General features: G+C 42.0%; 1 long non-coding RNA gene across 2 annotated transcripts in view; it reads left to right on the top strand.

Moving 5' to 3' along the window:
* Positions 1–15,578, top strand: part of LOC129393660 (uncharacterized) — a 104,470-nt gene that overhangs the window by 678 nt on the left and 88,214 nt on the right. For both annotated transcript variants that reach the window (XR_008620701.3, XR_008620702.3), the window contains exon 2: positions 30–166. This is a non-coding gene — a long non-coding RNA (uncharacterized LOC129393660). The remainder of the gene's footprint in view (positions 1–29; positions 167–15,578) is intronic.

Here is a 15,578-nt window from a genome sequence, read left to right on the forward strand (position 1 = left end):
AGAAGTTGACTGATTGCATTATTTTCTAGGAGCTGGTCTTGTGGGGCAGCCCTAAAATGTATCTCCAAGTGACCCTGCACTCATCACTTGCTGCCTTGAGCTTAGTTTCCTCATTCGTAGAATGGAGACACCACACTTTCTGAAGTGCTTATGAGACTTGCAGGAGGTAAGTATGCAGCAGGTTTTGATGAATGTAACCTAATGCTTACTATAGGGCTTAATGTGCCTTCTAAATGCTTTCATGTATTAACAAGTGCTTAATTCTTACAATTCTGAATTAAGTACTACTATTATCCACGTTTCAGAGATGAGGACCCTGAGGTCCACAGAGGTTAAATAAGGGTCACACAACCAGTAGGTGACAGAGCAGGGACGTGAACCTAGATCATATTGTGCAAAGCCCTTGCACATAACCAGCAAGCCCTCCTCAACCCTAGCCACGAAAAGCTTCGTCCCTATGTGGCACAACAAACTGTGTCCTTGTTAAGACCTAAAAGGAAAAGGCAATGTTAATATTTGCAGATGACAGGAACCCTTGAAAATCTAGGTGCCTCAATTTTAAAATTGAGTGCAATAATAAAGCTTAACTAAGTAGAAGAAAAATTAGAATTATTTGAATAAGCAAAAACGTATTAAAAATGAAATAATATTTCCTCCACAATGGCAACAGAAACCATAAAATACTTAGGAATAAACTTTAACAAGTTACACAATCTTTATTATAAACCTTTACTGAAAAGGCAGTAATAAGGCCCTAGTAAATGTAAAACATGCTGTATTCTTAGGTGAGTAGTCAGTATCAAAAATACTGTCAATTCTTCCCAAGTCAAATTACAAAATTAGTGCAATTCTCATGAGAGTCCCAAATTCTCTTGGGGATATGTGTTTTAGAACTAATTAATTTTAAGTTTTATATGGAAGATCACATAATTAATTATCAAGAAAACTTGGAAACAAAGAAGAGTAGTGTATTAGTCTGTGTCGACTGCTGTAACAAAATATCATAAACTAGGCAGCTTATGAACAACAAATTTATTTCTCACAGTTCTGAAAGTTGGAAATCCAGGATCCAGGTGCTAGCCAATCTGGTCGCTGGTGAGGACCCAGAGATTCACAGATGACTCACAGAAGGCACCTACTCACAGTGCCCTCACGTGATAGAAGGGGCAAGCTAGCTCTCTGAGCTCTCTTTTAGTGGCACTTCTAGGGTCTGAAAGTTTGTGTTCCCTCAAATTCATATGTTGAAACCTAATCACCAGTGCAATAGTATTAAAAGGTGGGGCTTTGGGATATTGATTAGGTCATGAGGGCTCTAACCTCATAACTGGAATTAGTGCCTATCTCAGCCCATTTCCACTGCTATAACAGAATACTTTAGACTGAGTGATTTATAAATAATAGACATTATTTCTCAGAGTTCTGAAGGCTAAGAAGTCCAAGATAAAGGTACCAGCAGATTCAGTGTCTGATAAGAGCTTGCTATCTGCTTCCAAGATAGTGCCTTGTTTTGCTGGGTCCACAGAAGGGGACGAACACTGTGTCCTCACATGAGGGAAGGGATGGGAGGCAAAAGGGCAAAAAAAAGGAGGGGAGGAACTAGGACACTCCTGTCAACCTCTTTTATAAGGATACTATTCCCATTCAAGAGGGTGGAGCCTCATTTCTTAATCACTTCCAAAACGGCTTCAGCTCTTAATGTTATTATAGTGGATTTTAGGCTCCAACATAGGAATTCTAGAGAGACACATACATTTAAGCCATAGCAATGCCCTTATAAAAGGGGCCCAAGGAAGCTTGTTCACCCCTTCTTTACCATGTGAAGACATAGAAAAAGGTGTCATCTGTGAAGCAGAGAGTGAGGCCTCACCAGACACTGAACCTGCCAGTGCCTTAATCTTGGACTCCCAGCTTCCAGAACTCTGAGCGATAAATTTCTGCTGTTTATAAATGACCCAGTCTGAGGTAGTCTTATAGTAGGCTGAATGGACTAAGATAGGAACTAATCCAATTCATGAGGGCAGAGCCAGCAGCCTCACCTCCTAATACCATAGTCTCCCAGCAGCCCCACCTCCTAATACCATCGTCTCCCAGCAGCCCCGCCTCCTAAGACCATCATCTCCCGGCAGCCCCGCCTCCTAATACCATGGCCTCCCAGCTGCCCCGCCTCCTAATACCATCGTTTCCCGGCAGCCCCGCCTCCTAATACCATCCTGTCCCAGCAGCTCCACTTCCTCATACCATCATGTCCCAGCAGCCCCACCTCCTCATACCGTCATCTCCCAGCAGCCCCACCTCCTAATACCATAATGTTCCAGCAGCCCCACCTCCTAATACCGTTGTCTCCCATCAGCCCCACCTCCTAATACCATCGTGTTCCAGCAGCTCCACCTCCTAATACCATCATCTTCCAGCAGCCCCACCTCCTAATACCATCACATTGGTGATTAGATTTCAACATCTGGGTTTGGGAGGGCACACAAACATTTAGACCGTAGCAAACAGTACGTGTTTGCCCTACACAAAATTGAATACACTGAACAACAAGATTTTAGGACAGAAATAGGAAAACAGTGCAATAGAAGGATAGATCTATTCTTTTACTTCAGATACGTTCAAGTAAAATCACATTTAATATAGAATGTATAGAATTACCCCCATTATAGTAGAAATATTTCTTTCAATCTAACCATCTGTCCGTACGTATCTGTACCTATCTATCCAGTGGGAATGATATATATGGTTTATATATCCATATATGGTGTGAATATATGATATGATATATAGATATATCTGGAATTTTGTTTATATATATGTATATTACATGTATATATAATCCAGAATGATGTCTATTTAATGATAAAGATAGTTATTTCCAATGAGCTAGTGTATAAATTTTCTAGAGCTGCCCCAACAAATTACCACAGACTGATGTCTTAAATGAACAGAAATGTATTCACTTACAGTTCTGGAGTCCAGCAGTCCAAAATCAAATGTCAGCAAAGTTGGTTCCTTTGGAGGCTCTGGAGAAGAATCTGTTCACTGCCTCTCACTTAGCTCCTGGTGCTTGCTGGCATTCCTTGGCTTTTAGTCCCTGTCTCCATCTTTACTGTACGTCTGTCCTCTTCTTATAAGACCACTGGAGATTGGACGTAGATGTATAGGGGATTATGGAGCTTTTAAAAGAGGATGATATTGGGCTGGGCGTGGTGGCTCATGCCTGTAATCCCAGCACTTTGGGAGGCTGAGGTGGGTGGATCACAAAGTCAAGAGTTCAAGACCAGCCTGGTCAAGATGGTGAAACGCCGTCTCTACTAAAAATACAAAAATTAGCCAGGAGTGGTGGCGGGTGCCTATAATCCCAGCTACTCGGGAGGCTGAGGCAGAGAATTGCTTGAACCCAGGAAGCAGAGGTTGCAGTGAGCTGAGATCGGGCCACTGCACTCTAGGCTAGGTGACAGAGCAAGACTCTGTCTAAAAAAAAAAAAGATGATATTTACCCTGCTCAGGCTCTGGCCATGTCTTTTGGCTGCTGCCAGAAAAAAAAAAAAAAAAAAAGGAAAAAGTGCATGAAAGCCCTTAATTTACCAGGGATCATTTCTGAGGATGCATTGAAGGAATGAGGAACACACACATTTTATGCCTGCATTTTATAGTATAATTATCAAAATCTTGACATTTCACACTCCCTGAACTCACCTTATTTTCTCATGTATTTCTTTATTGACTATTTTTTGCCAACAGAATCCAAATTCTCGGCATCTTGACTGTTTTGTGTCCACTGACACCCTATGGGTTAGCTAACCTCGATAAATATATGCCGAATACACCTTGAAAGAAAAGAATTGCGTGGTTTTTTATCCTGAGTATAAGTTTGGCTTCATTTGTTTTGTTTTGTTTTGTTTTGTTTTCAGACTCTTAAAATTTTTAGTTGCCTCCCTTCCTCCATTCCCTTCTCCAATAAAAGCGTTTCCTCAGTTCATGTTTGAATAATTAGGATAGCCAAATATAAATAACACATCATTCAAATCCAGATCATTCCAAAGAACAATTTAATGTAAAAAATAGGAGATGCATGAATGTATCTTTCCTCCTTAATATGGTTTGGCTGTTTTCCCAACCAAAATCTCATTTTGAATTGTAATCCCCATAAACCCCATGTGTCAAGGGAGAGACCAGGTGGAGGTAATTGAATCATGGGGGTGGTTTCCGCATGCTGTTGTCATGATGGTGAGTGAGTTCTCATGAGATCTGATGGTTTTATAAGTGGTAGTTCCTCCTGGGTTCATTTCTTCTTCCTGCCACCTTGTAAAGAAGGTGCCTTGCTTTCCCTTCACCTTGGGCCATGATCGTAAGTCTCCTGAGGCCTTCTCAGCCATGCTGAAATGTGAGTCAATTAAACCCCTTTCCTTTATAAATTACCCAGTCTCGGGCAGTTCTTTATAGTAGTGTGAAAACGGACTAATATACTCCTAATTCTTAAATTACTGATCCTAATTCTTAAATTAAATTGATCCTCAATTGTTTTTGCCAACTTTTCAAAATTTGAGATGTATTTTACAACATGCCCATGAAGCGTCATAAGTATCGATTGCCTTGTTAATGGAAAATACCATCTTAGTTGCTCAGAGAGTTATGTCTACACTTACAGTGTAGGTGGAGTCCTTGGGCACCATGGTCCCACTCTCTCTATAGTGTTGTTTCTTAGAATCTCACCTACCTAACTTTTCCTGAGCTGTCTGACACCCAGTTTATGCCCATTTCTCCCTATCCCACTGACTCCCAGTCCCTTGGCAGGTTGTCGCCTTGGCAGCACTTTATTCATAAGTTTTAAAAATGACATATAAATGTGTTCAATAATTTAAAGGTAAACGTCAATACAATGAAAATAAACTTAAAAAAATAAAAATAAACATGTTCATTAATTATTTAATATTCATCTCTCTAGCTAAAAAGTGAGCTCCTTTGGTTTGGGGGTTGGCGGGGCAGGGGGTTGGGGGAGTCGGCGTCCATGTCTAAGATTCGGGTCATCCATCTCAGGCCTAGGACCTAGGAGCACATGATGGGAGGCGGTCAAGAAAACATTCAGAATGAGCAAATCAATATGGAATGTGTTGTCTGGCTTTTCTTAGCAGCATGGGTTCTTTGAAGAGTTTTAAAGAGAATTCACAATTACAGAATATTACATAATTTGAAGATGAGTAAACTGCTTTCATCACTGCTCTGGCAATAAAATCTGGAAATCTGGAGAACTCTAGCTTCTAAAAACTATCTTATGATCCAATTCAGAATGTGTAGTTCTGCACACATCGTACATTTCTTTTTCCTAAGCTAAATGATCATCAATTCATCTAAAACCATTGTCAGGAGGCCCTATGCTATGCAAGACTAATTGTGAGTGTGACTGTATGCAAAAACAAACAAACAAACAAGGAAAAAAAAGCTTGTTAAAAAGGGAATTCTTTACTCAAGAGGCAGGAAAAAAATACCTCCTGACTAGGGAAAGCACATATTGATAGTTCCAGCAGCAACAAACCTGGAGATCTCTGTCATTTCTGTTCAAGTGCATGAAAAGCAAGGCAGCAAAAGCTGTTGGTGCTGTGAGCATAGAAGGCTAAGGACATACTTCCCAGCAACTTGCTCGGACTGGACGGTGACTGGAGCTGATTCCTGAGATGGGAGTGTGAGCTTGGCAGGCTTTGACATGGACCCAGGCCAAAGTGGGAGGCCAAATTTACAGTGTCAAATAAACCATGACTTAGGCGAGATTTCGTTCAAAAGTATCATTGGAAGGGGTTGGATGGTGGTGGGGTGTGGGGAGACTGTTGTAATAAATAGAACACTCTACACATGAGATCTGCAGGCATCTCAAGAGTTAGGCAAAAAGTGGTTTTGTTTTATAGGAGGAATAAACAAGGAAGTGATGTGAGGAAGTGGATGAAGGGGTCCCAAAAGTGGGTAGTGGATCAGGGAACATTCTTCTGGAGGCCAGCCTGTTCTTAGGAGTGGGTGAAGACCGGCTCAGGCTGATGGTGGGCCAAGGTTCTGGGACCTGGGGAAAGGACAGAAACTTAACCAAAGTTCAATAAATAAGCATTTTGTTTCCATTAATTTCAGGGGAAAAATAGTTCAGCTAATCTATGAGGCAAAGAATAGGAATTTGGAAGGCCCAGTCTGGTCTGTCATAAGTAAACGGGGGCAGGGGTGGGGTGATATGGTTAAGCTTTGTGTCCCCACCCAAATCTCACCTTGAATTGTAATCCCCATAATCCCCACTTGTCAAGGGAGAGACCAGGTGGAGGAAATTGAATCATGGATGTGGTTTCTCCCATGCTGGTCTCCTGATAATGAGTGAGTTATCATGAGATCTGATGGTTTTATAAGGGGCTCTTCTCCCTTCGTTCAACACTTCTCCTTCCTGCCGCCTTGTGAAGAAGACACCTTGCTTCCCCTTGGCCTTACACCGTGATTGTAAGTTCCCTGAGGCCTCCCCAGTTATGCCGAACTGTGAGTCAATTAAATGTCTTTCCTTTATATTAGGGTGGTACAAAAGTAATTGCAGTTTTTGCCATTGAAAGTAATAAATTACCCAGCCTTCAGCAGCTCTTTATAGCAGTATGAAAACAGACTAATACAGGGGGCTTCCATGAATCTAATTTAAGTCATACAAGGAAGAGGATCTTGAAGTTAAGTCATTTCCTCTAGCACGAAGGATGGGAGATGTCTTAGCATCCTCTGTTTTCTAAGAACACAGGTAAAATTCAACACTGTCAGCAGTAAGGGCTTCTAAGGAGAACTTAAGAGTCTTCTTTTTTCCTTTCCCAACTCTCATCCTTTCTTTAGGTAGAGAAGAGTTCCTGACCTATATCTTTTTCCTTCCCTCTGAAGAACTTCTTTCAACATTTCTTGCAAGGCAGATTTACTGGTGACAAATGCCCTCAGTTTTGTTGATTTGAGTCTTTATTTCTCCATCACCTTTGAAGGATAATTTTGCAGGATACAAAATTTTACGTGAGTTTTTTATTGTTTCAAATCTTTGAATCTTTACTCCACTCTCTCGCTTGCCTGGTTACGGCCTAGACGTCTGATGGAATGCCCATCTTTGTTCCTCTCTGGGTGGGTGTCCCCCACCTTGCCACCCCTACCCCAGGATTTTTTCAAGATTTTTCTCTAGGTCTTTGTTTTTCTGTAGTCTGAGTATGATATGCTCAGGTGTTGATTTGGGGGTATTAACTGTGCTTGTTGTTCTCTGAGCTTCTTTAATCTATGGTTTGATTTTTGTTAATAATTTTAGAAAATTCTCAGTCATTATAATCTTTAAATATTTCTTCTGCTCCTTCACTTTCTTTGTTCTCCTTTTGGTATTCATTAGTGTGTTATGCCTTTTATGTCTCACCATTCTTGCATATTCTATTTCTTTTAAAATATTTTTTTTCTTCTCCTTGCATTTCAGTTTGGGAAGTTTCTGTTGATGTCTCTTCAAGCTCACTGATTCTTTCTTCGGCTGTGTCCAGTCTACTCGTGAGCCCATCAGGGTGCATGCTTCATTTTTGTTATGGAAGTGGTTTTGGTTTCTAAGGTTTCTTTGCTTCTTTCTTATAATCTTCATCTCTCTGCTTACATTACCCATCTGTTCTTGCATGTTGTCCAATTTTTTCATTAACATTTTAACCACAGTTACTTAGAATTCCTGATATAATGATTTTGAAGTCTCTGCCATATCTGAGTCTGACTGTGATGCTTGCTTTATCTTTTCAGATGGTTTTTTTCCATGCCTTCTGTCATGTCTTGTAATTTCTTGTGAAAAGCCACACATGATGTACTGGGTTATGAGAACTCAAGCAGACAGGCCTTTGGTGAGAAGTTTGATGTTTTTCTGGCTAGAAGTTAGTCTGTGCTTACTGTCCCCTGTAGCTGTATGTGTCAGAAGCTTATTTGTCCTCGGTCCTGGTTTTTGGCTCTCCTATTGTCTGTGGGTTTCTCAGGAACTTTTTCTTAGGAGTCTGGTCCTTGAAGTTTTATTGTGCTGCAACCCCCTGCTATTATATGGGAACCCCTTTGATGTGGGATAAGGTGTGGGATGGGGAACCAGTTCATGATCCTATGACCAGGTCTCAGTGCTTCAGTGAACCTGTGACCCTGGGCTGTGACCTTCACCAGTGTTTCTCAGATGGTTTTTCTCTTCTCATGCCAGAGAAAGCAGGCTAGAGGGGGCTGCAATTGGGTCATTTCCTTTCCCCAAAATTGGGTAAAGCTCTGGCTTGGTGGTGTTTGTTGTGGAGAATGATCTGGGCATATTTCAGAATGGTTACTCTTCCCTTCTCCCTGGCCATGCACAGGGTATATTCACTGAGAACCTGGTGGGGTTCCTGGAGGAAAAAAAAAAAATGTGTCGCACAACCCTGCTCTAGGGTCCCCAGGAGTTTTTAACTCTCACGTTAGTCCACCCTCAGCCCCTGGTGATTGGTCAGCTGCACCCTTCAAGTGTTCTCACCAGCTCCAGTGGCCTGTGCCTCCGGCGAGCTGATCTGCACTCTCCCTCTTCACCCATCTCTTCAGTTTTCAGGGTGCTGATTTATCCTCCACCTCAGTTCTGTGATGGATCTAAGAAAAGTTATTGATTTTCAGCTTGTTTTTGTTGTTGTTCAGAGAGGGGGAGAGATGACTTCCAAGCATTTTTATTTGGTTGGTTGTTGTTTTTGGATTTTAATGTGCATATATATTTAAATTCTCATTAGAATTATACACTAATGATCTCTAAACTCCCCTGTTTTTTTTTTTTTTTCAGTTAACATGACCTTTCAAAAAAATTTATCTGAGCTACCTCCTCTCTCTGAATGGCTTTTTCCCACTTGAGCCTAGCAATCTTTCCTTAAGTAAAAAAAGAAAGCTGAGATATTCAAAAGAGTCCCCAAAGTTAGTGTCTCACCCAGCCTGTTGTTTGTTAGCCAGTTTCCTTCTGGAGGAGGAAGTTAGTTTAAACATGGCCTACTTTCCTCCCTTCTCCCTTTCATTGCAGTCCATAGTTATTAAATTAAATGTGAACTCAGCTGTTTTATTGAAGTGCTTTTGTGGTGTTTATGAATAGAAGGGATTAGCATTTATTGGTAAATCGTTATGCCCCAAGAACTGTGTTAGGTAGTCCTCAAGCTTTAACGTGCACAGAATCATCGAGAGATCTGGTAACGTGCAAGCTCTGGCTCAGCTGGCTGGGGTGCAACCTGGGTGTCAGTGTTTTGCAGGAGGATGGGCTCACAGGGCCTGCCCAGGGCCACTGGTCTCAGTCAGCCCCCAGTCACAGGTAAGAACTCTGAGACTGGTGAGGGAAATCGCTTTCGCACAGCTTCACAGCCAGTCGGTATTTACACCCAGGGTCTTCAGGCCACATGCAAAGCAGCAGCAGGCGTGCCCTGGATTAATTATCATCTCCTCCTGCCACAACAGCTTTTTTTGTTTAGGACACTGCTGTGGGTTGAACTGTGTCTCCCTAAAAGGTAGGTTGGTGTCTTAACCCCTGATACTTGTGAACATGACCTTATTTGGAAATAGGGTCTTTTCAGATATAATCGAGTGAAGATGAGGCCATACTTGAGTAGGGGGGCCCTTAATCCAACATGACAGGTATCCTATAAGAAGAGGAAAGGAGACATGGACACACATACAGAGGAGAATGCTGCGTAGCAGAGATGGGAGCGGTGTGGCTCCAAGTCATGTCAAGCATTGCCAGCCACTACCAGAGGCCAGAACGGCCAAGAAGGCGCCTCCCCTGGAACCTGCAGAGAGACCATGACCCTCTCGGCACCTTGATTGAGGATTTCTAGCCTCCATAACTGCGAGATAATACATCTCTGTTGTTTTAAGCTTCCAAGTTTGACGTGATTTGTGATAGCAGCCCTAGGAAATGGATAAAAATACTGAATATACTGCCTTGGTTTTCCGTGTTGCTGACTGTGTCTGTGCCCTCTAGACTGTCATCAGGCAAACTCAGTGACTGCCAAAAGCGCATCTGACCCACACAGGCCCTCAGCCCACCTTGCTGTTTACTTGGCTTTCAGCATTAGGAGAAAAAATGATGTTTATATTATAAAAGTAAATCAGCTGTATTGTACTTTACAGCAGAGAAACCCTTTGTTACTCATATTTTCAAATACTTTTTAAGAGATGTTTAAAGCATGGAAAGTATTTTTAGCATTTAAAGTATTTGCATTTTTAATAAAAAAATTTCTCCACAGAAAAATTGTTGTATATGTGTGATTAATTAATTGCCTGATATTTGCTTGGGAGCTATACTGCCAAGCAAACGTTTATCATCTTCTGAAAAATCTCGTGACATTTAAAAAAGAAAAACCTCTTGGGGTTGCCTTCTATTTGTTCCTCAAAGAATCTATGCTGCAGAAAGTGAAAATGCAGAGCCTGGTTTTATTTCATTTCTCTTTTCAAACCAAATACAGTATTTTGGCTTTAGTTGGCCTTGAGTGAAAGTAAAATAGACTAGGAATGAATTTTTCTGTTTTGCTTCCCATCCAAAAGTCAGTAGTAGAACAAAAATACTGCTCCTGTTTCAACTGCTGGTTAACAAATCACTCTAAAACACAGTGGCAAAAAAGTCGTCCATTTTATTATGCTCAAAAATTCTGTGGGTAAGCAATTCAGAGAAGGACACAGTGAGAATGGCTTGTCTGTGTTCCACAATGTCTGGGGGCTGAGCTGAGAAGAGTCAAAGGCAGAATGGGGAGCATGACCCAATTTGGTAGTTGATGCTGGCTGTTGCCTGGAACTTCACCTGAGGCTATCATCTGTTTCACCTTCATGTGGCCTCTTCATATGGCCTGGGCTTCCTCACAACATGGTGGTCTTTTGGCAGCTCATTGATCCAAATGCAGGTGACCCAAGAGAATTAGACAGAAGCAATAGAGGCTTTTCTCATAGCTTCAAAAGCTGTGCTATATTCTACTAGTTACCAGTGAAGTCCCTACAATTGGCCCAGATTTAATGGGAGGAGAACTAGGCTCAACTTCTGGATGGAAAGAATTACAAGAATGTGCAGGTGTGTTTTAAAATCATCATAATGCTTTTAATAGATACATGTTTCACATAACATACAATGAAAATGGCGTCAACTTCTAGTTGAAAGATACTGATTGATTTCTGTTTAATTTTGAGTAAGATGTTGCACCTCTCTAGTCCTTACTTTCCTTAACTGCAAAATGAAAGGTCGCACTGAGTGGACTCCACAGGTCCTCAGCAGAGCTATGATTTGGTTTCTTCCTGTAATTGTACCAATCGAATCGTTAGAGATTCAAGACTGAATTTTATAGCCAACAGTTATCTAAGAGGACACTACTGTGCCGCGTTTAGCTGTCTACAGCAGAATGAGGTAGAAACACATCTAATCTCAATGTTTCAATTCCAGTTCTTCCTATTATTATTCATAGCAGGTATAGCTACCATGTATTGCCTAGTGCTGAAAGCCATTTCTTTGCCTCATTTGCTCTCCATACCCACAACAATGCTAGCCTTGGTATTTCTTGTAGACATCTTTTGAAGGGTCTGTGTGGGCCCACCCCATTCACTGTAAAGGTGTCCTTCTTTGCCTCCTTTAGGAATTGTCCAGGATCCCAGACAATTTTTTTTTTTTTTTTTGAGACAGAGTCTCGCTCTGATGCCCAGGCTTGAGTGCAGTGGCACGATCTTGGCTCATTGCAACCTCCGCCTCCTAGGTTCAAGCGATTCTTCTGCCTCAGCCTCCTGAGTAACTGGGACTACAGGTTCACGGCACCACACCCGGCTAATTTTTGTATTTTTAGTAGAAACGAGGTTTCGCCATATTGGCCAGGCTGGTCTTGAACTCCTGACCTCGTGATCCACCCGCCTTGGCCCCCCAAAGTGTTGGGATTACAGGCGTGAGCCACTATGCCTGGCCCCAAGACTATTAATCACCAGAAGCAAAGCTGCTGTGTTCATAAAAATAGAAGGCAGTCAGGAGGTGGGAGGAGGTGGAGGATGGAGGTGGTGTTTCTGGCTTGGCTAAAGTGAAGTCCCATAGGAAGGAAATTGCCAGAAAATTCCAGTCAGGCATATTGGCACCCATGAATGACTCAGAATGCAGAAGCTCCTGCTACCAGATGAAAGGCACCTCTTAGGTGGCCAATAACAATACCAATTTGCCATGTGGCAGATACAAAGCTCAGCATTTTCCATGGATCCTTACAAGAAATGAGAGATAACTAACATATCAGTTTTCCTCCATTTGACAGAAGAAGAAAATGAATCTGGTTGGACTTAAATCACTTGTCCAGGAAGGTCACAGGCAGCTGTTAAATAGCACTGTACTTGAATCCAGGTACTCTAACTCTGAGCCCACACCTGTCTTCTGTCTTCTCTCCGTAAACATGCTGAGTTTTGTCAGATTTCCATATCATCCACCACTGAAACTTTAGCACCATCTTGATTCATCACGCTTTCCCCCTCCACTAGGTACTCATTCCTATCCAGGACTGGCTGCATAATTTGCAAAACCCGTTGCAGATGAAAACATGGGGACTTTTTCTTCAAAAAGCAGGAAAAAGAGTGTTGTTAAAGATACTAAAATATAAAGCTTTTTCATTTCTTCAGTGGTTTCTTTCTCGAGCTGTAATGATAATTTTTGTCTCTGTTTTTCTTGTAATTTAATGTCTGGTTTCCTCCGGAAAACGGAAAGGGTCCACAGGCAAATGCAGACCCTCAAAAGCATCCTGCTGCCACCCTTGTACCCCCTGCCCACCAACTTGGGATTCATGTCCTAGCTGAGAGTGAGGGAACTGAGGCAGGCAGGCACACCTCCTTTCCAAAGGCAATGCCTAATCCATGGCCAATGCATGACCTCCACATTGGGTCAAGCTAACAACTGGGTGGGGGCTCATTCTGTTATCAGCCTTAGATGTGGTACTGCCGGCTTGGGAAGGGGCGGTGGTGAAGGTGGGTTGCATGTGAGCCAAGGCTGCAAGGTCCTCCACTCCACAGCATGCTTCATTTCTTATCAAACTTCACATAGAAAACACACTCAAAGATAAGATGAAGAATCTCAAGAGGGGAGTAGCGGAGCATTAAGCTAGGTGCCAGCCTTTGTGAGCTCAGGGTGCTGTGTGACTACAGGTCACCTGGCCCTGGATCTGGCCCTGGTCCTATTCATCCTCTCTCCAAAATGATTTTCCCTTTTATCTTTCTCTGTCTGCTCTTAGTCTCCATCCAAGCCCAGGACTTTGTTCCTCATTTCTGAAGCTGTCAATGGCATGTAAGTGGCTGTCACTTGAATCCAAGCTTCTCAACCTAACTTTCAGTGGCATCTATACTCTGGATCCCTGTACCTGTCCAGAGTGCCCCATCCTGTCTAGATTGTCTTCCCCAGTGCTCATGAGTACACACCCTCTGCCCTTCATCCTGGTGCATGGTCTTGTTCTCCATGCATACCCAGCACCAGGCTCTCACTTAACTTACTTCCCCTTGTGCCAGCCCCTGACTCCTTAGGTGCAATGCCTCCCAGCTAAGTTCCACACTGTTCCCCAGCTTCCCCTGCAGGATTAGGGTGCGGCTGCCCACGGCAGCAGTGGCTTGATGATTTACTGTTACTGGCTGCTTCATTTTCCCTCTCTCACTGCTCTGCTCCTCTACCAGGTTTCTCCAGATCATGAACAGTTGAATCTGTGTCTTTGGGCTCTATTTTGCTGTGGGCAAAGTAAGGATTCAGTGGTTTCAAACCAGATCCAATAGCATCTGGTTTGAGATGAATTTGTCCCAAAACAAATGTTGCTATGGTTTGAACATTTGTCCCCTCCTAAACTCATGTTGAAAGTTAGTCCCCAAAGTGACAGTGTTAAGAGGTGGGGCCTTAAATAGGTCCTACCCTCACGACTGGACTAATCCATTCATAAATTAAGGACTAATGGGTTACTGGATTAATGACTTCTATGGGTGTGCAACTAGTGGCTTTATAAGAAGAGAAAGAGAGACTTAAGCCAGCATGCTCCGTCCTTTCACCATGTTGTATCCTGCACTGCCTCGGGACTCTGCAGAGAGTCCCCACCAGCAAGAAGGCCCTCACCTGGATGGCCTTTTGACCTTGGACTTCCCAACCTCCATAACTGTAAGAAATAAATTCCTTTTCTTTATAAATTACCCACTTTCAGATATTCTGTTATAAGCAACAGAACAGGGACTGAGGCAGATATACCTTACACTGCAGAAGAGGGATGCATTGGACAGTCATAATATAGATGCACCTTGCAGCTAGTCTGTGGGCTACTAAGCCCTGATCATTGCTGCCAGATAAATAAGGCACATCAGTTGCATTTTTGCTTTGCATTGTGAATATGCATCAACAGCATGACTGATGTCCAAATCTGGAAGGAAATATATAATAACATATGTATTATGTGGAACTGATAACACACAAGGATTATTAGGACAAGGCTTGCTGCAATGTAATTGACTGCCTAACCACCAGCCTCCCTCCACACTTCACTGCCACAAATAACCTACATTATTCAGGTGTCATGAGGCCATGTTGTTTTGGTCCTTCCTTAGCCCCTGTGGGGGTAAATATTAATGTATTGAAGACAATCACTGCTGCTCTGTTCCCTTTGGCTGTGAGTGGTTTAGGAGTGAGCATGTAACACAATCTGGCAAACAAGATATTAGGAAAATTCTGCTGGGAGGCTTCTGAGAAAGTTTATCTCATTCTATAAAAGGGATACTTGAAGGAATGTTCTGATTTTTCTAAACCTATGGGATTAAGATGCTTGAAAGTGCTGCAGTTCTCTTGCAACTTCCATAGGATGAGCATGAGGGTGGAAGCTAGCATGATGCAGATGGCAGAGAAGAAAGGCAGAGAAAGCCTGTGACCTTGATTATATTGTTGAGCCACTGGCTTAACCACTGAATTGCCAGCTGTGGCCTTGTCCTCCCTTCTGATTTCTTGTTACATAGGATAACAAATTCCTGTATTGTATGAAGCGTTTTGATTTGGGTCTCTGGTTACTTATAGCCAAAATCTGGAGTCAGACTGGTCAACAATCAATGTGAAACACAAAAACAAACAAACAAACAGCCAAGGTGTTGAAAGGAGGCTGACTTTCCTAGATAAGATAATTAAATGCAATGCGTGTCCCTGTTGAATCAATCAAAGTTTGAACAAACCACTTGTAAAGGACACCTTGAGGACAGTTTGAACAAACCATCTGTAAAGGACATCTTGAGGACAATAAAGGAAACTTGGGTATTGAAAGATTTTGATGAATTTTTGTTAATTTTATGTGTGACCATGATAATTATGATTATGTAAGAAAATGCCCTAAGACTTTAATAGTATATTTTAAAATGTTTAGGAATAAAATTTCATGATATGTGTATTACAGACAGTGACAAAAATATGAGCAGCAAATACAGCAAAATGTTAACAATAATTACATCTAAGCAAAGGTTATATGGGTCATTACACTACTCTCTTCACTTAGTGTATCTTCAAGACTTCACACAATTAAAACATGAAAGAAAAACAAAACATTTCTAGATTGTACATCTGATAAAAAATTAATATGGTTTCA

The sequence above is a fragment of the Pan paniscus genome, chromosome 14, assembly GCF_029289425.2.
Source record: "Pan paniscus chromosome 14, NHGRI_mPanPan1-v2.0_pri, whole genome shotgun sequence".
Lineage (NCBI taxonomy): Eukaryota > Metazoa > Chordata > Mammalia > Primates > Hominidae > Pan > Pan paniscus.